This window comes from Lonchura striata, chromosome 2 (assembly GCF_050655825.1).
Source record: "Lonchura striata isolate lonStrDom1 chromosome 2, ASM5065582v1, whole genome shotgun sequence".
Lineage (NCBI taxonomy): Eukaryota > Metazoa > Chordata > Aves > Passeriformes > Estrildidae > Lonchura > Lonchura striata.
This window is the reverse complement of record NC_140704.1, coordinates 125,163,857-125,170,104: the sequence shown is the minus strand read 5'-3', so window position 1 is coordinate 125,170,104 and position 6,248 is coordinate 125,163,857.

Sequence of the window (6,248 nt, the reverse complement as noted above, 5' to 3'; positions counted from 1 at the left end):
AGCATCAATTGACTGGGTTTAATATAGTTAATATAGTGTCACTTATGAGGCATGTAAGGAAAACAGCTGTGAACAGTAGCAAACTGCTTTCCACTGGGCATGTTTTACACAGAGCAAGCCATGGATTCTGGATGCAGACTGGGGGTGCTGAAAGAGAGGAGACAAAGATGAGAGCCATGACACAGCTCTGTGTGTGTCCATACCCAAAACCCCTCACTACAAAGCCCAAACTAGAAGCTGTACCATTTCAGACAGAGGAAACTCTAGAAAATACAGCCATAAGCAACTGCTCTGTGAGGAAATAACAGATTTAAAACCTAAAATATCTTTTTCATTCTTACTTCTAGTCTACTCAAGTTTCAGTTGTTTCAAAGGACTTTCTTAAAAGAAGGAAAAAAAAAAAGGCCTGAGCAGCAATTTGAGATGATACTTTGTGTAACAGTCTCTAGCTTGAACTCACGAAAGTATTTTGCTTTATCTTTGATTCGAGACACAGGCTACTCAGTTCATTAACACATATCAGAGCTTACAAGTTAACTTATGGTTTGCTCTGGCAACCCAGAGAGTTAGTTTAAGGATCCATCCCACTGATCTATTTTTATTATCCAGTTTTTTTGTTTATTTCCCAGCAGATCTTTTCCAAACTCATTGATGGACTTTTTGGTTATTAGCTACTGAGATGCTGAATGCACAGGTGCTCTGAAAAAAAAATGAAGTATTGGCTTACAGAATAATTAATGTGATCTTTTGGCTTTTGCATCTGATTGTTAAAAAAAAAAAAAAGAGGAAAAGGAGAAAAAGCATCAGCCGTCTATATTTCATTAGAGTTTTTCGTCCAGCAAAGAGGCCAGATGAACTTCTTAATTCTACGTTTCAGTTTGGGACCTTATGTGTACTATCAAACAGAGTAAGTGAATTGCATCAGTCCCTGATTCAGCACATGTAGACCCTTGTCACTGAAGTTTCCCAGTCAATCTATTCTCTTCCCCCCACCCCTGACATAAATAAAGTCAGGAGTGGAAGATTCCCTTCAAGGAAATTTATCTCTTTGACAGTTAAACAGGTGGTGAAGTTAATGCAAACCCTCAAGAGAAATTGGTTGGTAAGAAGGGCTCTGCAATAACTAACCACAATGATTTACAAGGGACTAAATTGCCAGATTAGGCCTTGATAATTTTTCAACTCTTGACTTCATTATTACCTTGTGGATCTGGATCTTACATCACCTCTAGGAATGCCTGGGATCAAATTAAAGTGGAAACACCTGGTTGAAAGTCAGTTCAAAATACAGATTTAAGAACTAGGGAGGTATTTGTTTGCTGGATCTGCTTTTCATGCATTGTAGACAGCTATAAACTTCTGTTTCTCTGTGCTCAAGCTTTGTTTTCAAATGCTAGTTTGTTTTGCATGTGTGCTTGCTAATAATTACTGCTCTTTGCAAGCACCCTCACTGCTTAGAGATATACAGATCTGTCATGTGAAGCAGATTTAAAAGTTAAATGGAGTTTCCAAGTGAGTGAAGATACAAACCAAAGACAGATTGGTTTGAAAATCTGTGGTTTGACCTAACACAGCATGACTGTCTAAGGAAGAAGGCAGAGGTACTCATGCAGCAAGGATTTGCATAAAAAAAAAAAAAAAAAAAAAAAAGGATGATGCTGTAGTTAAGATAAAAATTAAAATTTTTTTTTAAAGTAATGTGTGAGAATAAATAACAATTTTTGCCAGGAATCTGTAGCTGGAACAAACCAATGGAACACTCAAAGGAACAGTAGACAGTGATTTAATGTCACAGTATTGCTACTACACAGCTCTGTTTAAGGAGAGTCTCCTACGAGCCTTTATGCTTTTCTTCCTTCTGCATCTTAGTGGTCCTTCACCAGCTCTCCTGCTGAGCTGGGGAGCTGCAGCCAAGGAGCTGCAGCCAGTACTCATGGTTGGTTTTCCATGAGTCAGGGAATTCAGCGCTGGCACAGGAGAGTCAAAGCTATAGGACACTACAGAAGTAGGAACCCTTCACAGGACACCAGGTGGAAAGTCAACAATTTATCTAATCCAGACAGCTTCCAGACCACTTAATGAGAGGATGGACATTTATAGAGCACAAGAGAAATCCTTCCAGTTAGTTCTACTGCTGGCACACAAGCAATGGCTGCTTCATCAGAGAAAGTGTCCATTCCAGTGAGTCCTGCTGATTTTAATGGGACCCTGCCTGGATGGCTTCAAATGCCAGTTCTGGCCTAACAACCTTGAAGGGTGAAAGCAGTTCAACCACACTTCCTATGTGGAAAGACTTAATTTGATCTGGAACCATTCCTCAAGGGGACCACCTTGCATGGCTGTTGGCATAACTGGGCATGACATGACATTCAGACACCAGGGTACTGGTGAAACTGGGAAGGACTTGTTACCAAGTTTTCAGCAACAAATGCATTGTTTGGTCCTCTTTAATGGGTGAGATTCTCCCATGTGTGGCTCCTTTCTGTTTGATAGAGATGCTTTGCTACAATCTCCCCCCTGGGAAGAAGTCAAATGTGCTTGACAGAAAATTACTACCCATGGGCACTGGAACTCCCTGCAGATATGTGCTCTTTGCCTATGTCCTTGCATTTGACTTTTCCAGGACTAAAGATGTTTTCATAGGGCTTTAGGTGTCCAGTGCAGCACAGAGGCTTGAGGGACAATTCTCTAGCTTAGAAGGCTGGGCCCAAAAAATCACCTCTATGCATGTACTAGACTGCAAGTGGTAGCTCTCTCTCCTGCTTTGTTGAAGGCACTTGAAACTTCCCAGTGTAGGCTGGGAGAGAAGCAAAATCACAAAGATGATGGTAAATAACTTCCCCTTTCCCCTTGTGAAAACCACACGACAGATGGGGAGCTCTCACACTGCCCATGCAATTGGGTTCCTGTTCCCCCTGGGACCAGACCTGGCAGCCCGGCAGGAAGAGGAGGCCAGGATGCAGCACCTCAGCAGGTGAGAAAGCTCAGAATCCTGACCATGACACTGGAATTGTCTTCAGGGAGTGAGACTTGAGGAAAAGCTCCAGACAGTGACAGAGCAGGAAGTTACAGCAGCTGTAGGAGCTGCGGTTAATGAATTTCCCAGTGGGGCTTTAGCTTTTGCTCTGCCTTGCTCCCTCTGGCCCAGAGTGCCGTATTAGTTTCTCTGCTTCCCAGCCATCCCAGTCCCACAAGCTGTTTCGTGTAAGAATTTTCAAGGCAGCAGATTGTGTTATGAGTCCCCATTGAGAGTATAATTTTAGGTCTGTTTCCAAATATTTAGTAACAAAGGCTTGACTTCCCAAGGTGAATCCCAGGAACACCGACAGGATCTCCACATCTGATCATTCAAGCATTGGGGGATGGAAAAAAATTAAAATATGCAGGGTTTTTTTAGAAACAGAAACTTGGGTCCAACAAGCTCAAGGGTTTTGGAATGAGCAATTTTGTCCCTTAAGTAAAAAGGGGTTACCTTGGCTGACCTGACTGCTCTTATTAGGTGCTCTAGGTCTTCAGAGGACAACCTCCACAGGGGACTGTAAATATTTATAATACCAAAAAGATATAGAAAGGTAAAAGCTGCTTGTTGGAGACTCTGGGAACAATTACCTCGAAGTCTATTGTAGCCACTAATTTCAGCTAAAAGTTAGCATCTTTTCCAGGTATGAAGAACTTGGGGACATATTATCTTCTGGTCTTTGTCACCCTCTCAGTCCCAGCCCCAACTTGGCCTGGACTATGGCTTGGTGAAAGTTACTACTGTTCCCTTCATGCAAAGGAGAAATGAATTATTTCCTTGAGAAAACACCATCTACCAACAGCTGTGGCTCAGAAGTGCTCTGCCTATAAATAAGGATTCCATATTAAAATACAGTTTAAATTATTTTTAAAACATACCTCCAAAGCTTATAAGCCTTTCATAGGCCTGTTGTCACTTAGTTCATTATCCCATCTAGTAAGAACAATTACACATCTTCTAATTGCTTAATTCTTTTTAGTTTGCTACAAGATGTAAAGGAGACTGAATGACTGCTTGAACAACCTGGATTTTCAGAACCACTCTAGAATTCCTCCAAAATTCCCAGGTTAGTCCTGGAACTAACGGAGTGCCTTATTTTGCACATGCTAACAGATGATGTATTACATGAGTCATATGTTAGCTTTAAATGTCAAAATTTTTAAAGAACTGAACAAGTGATCGCTTCTGTAATTCAAAAATAAAATACAGAAGGCAATTGTTTAAATTATCTTTGTTTAGAGTCACTGCAAGCAGAGAAAAGCTGGCATTTTTTATCAGGTTGTTTGGACTGTGGATACAAGATATGAGGAAATCCACATGTCAATACTTTTGCTAGACTGTTCTAGTTTATGATGTCTCCAATGGAAGCCTTGGTCCCCCACCTGCCTCAGGCTTATTCCCCACCACAGTGAGGACTTGCTGGACAAGAAGCTGGCAACCCTCATCATTTCAAGCACTGCAGCTCACAGGCAAGCCCTGGGAAAACAGAGGTCTTGAGGAGACACTGGGCCCTTGGAGCGCTACCTGCATGAGGACTCTTACTGCTGCTACCATAGCGAATGAATAGGTAGGTGACCTGGTGGTGAGACCTCTGAAGATACTAATAAAATGAAGAGCACTGACACTAGCTAAATTTGGAGATATTTGGGAGACCTTAATTCCACTCTCTGCTCCAATCCTACTGTTGTCATGTAGCTCTTTATCTTACATGCCGAAGGTTTAACTAGGCAGAAGCTCTTTTAAAACATTGCAGAGGTCAATATTCCTGGCTCTCAGCACGACAGGATAACTTAACATACTTAATGACTGTGGGATGCTTCTGTTTGCTCATTAACTACTGATCTGTGTAGAGACCTAACTTGTATTAACATTTGTTCTAAACATGGATCCAAATGCACTTACCTGTTATGAAAATAGAACAAGTTTAAGCTAACTTTGCTTATCTGTATCTTAAGTGGTTGCATCTGAATGAAAGTTTGTAATTATCTTCTAAGGGCTTGTTTAGATGTGATGGTTGATGGAAATGGGAGTGTGACAGGCATTCCAAAGGCCCTGGCTAGTCCCAAGTCCCAGAGTGCAGAACTTCTTACTCCAGAGTATCCTTCTTGTTTAAGTTGGGCTGAAAGAGTTTATGCTTATTGCAAGATGTAAAGGTAGAAAACACACACCCACCCACACGGTGCAGCTATTTCAGAATGACCCCTGGGCAGGGCTGTGTGTAGAAGAGCCCTGGTGGATGAGTTCAGGACTGCGGCTGCCTGCAGCTGCCATGGGAAGGGAGGGCCGGATGTCAGCAGGAGCAGACACTGTGCATGCACACACCCTGCAACAGGAGCTGCTACAGCAGGTACAAAGGGGAGATCCCTAGAGCCGTCTTAGCACCCCATTCTTCCTCTCCCACTAAGAACCTGTCCCTGCATTCAGCTACTAGCTTTCCAAATGTTTCAGCATTAAATATTCCCCATATCTTACTGCCACAGCAGCTTTAATTGATAATTGGATTAAGAGAGAAAAATTCCAGTCATCCCAGTGCCATAGGCACTGGCCCAGGCACATTGTTTGCCAAAATGTTTTCAATCAGAATAGATAACATTTTAAAGGCAGTTTGGTCAGCTTCTACAGACAAGGATATGTTTAAAGTTTTGACTTTTTTCCAAATACATTGTGGCTCCTTTAACTAAGCGCTACAATTGCCCTGCTTAGGAAGAGGGAACTAAACATCCTACCAATTTAACTTAGGCACAAACACACACAAACACTTGATCCTGACTTCTGAACATTCATCATTTAGCTCAAAAGCTTTTTTTTTTTTTTAATAGTGTGGAAGAATTGAATTGTTTGTATATTATCATCACTAAGCAGATAGATAAGTATGTAAGCTGGAATGTTATTTCTAAAGTTATTTTAAATATTTGTGTTGTCTACTTAAGCTGTGTTTAAATAAATCTATAATTAATTTCTTAATTTCACTGAAGCCGTTATAAAGCCACACTTTCTGTCACTAGATACATCAGCATTTAATGGTCAGGGAAAAACCATGTCAGGCTAATTAGAATACCAGGGGGCTGAGGTTTCTGTAACTACATTTTAAACTTTGTTGGGTACTGTTCCCAGACTCTCCAGCCTTTTCTTGCAAGGTGTGTGGCTAAACACCTGGAATTTAGGCTTAGGTACCTCAGAACAAAGTAACACTTAAATAAGTGCCCTTATCAACCATTCTGCCTGATTT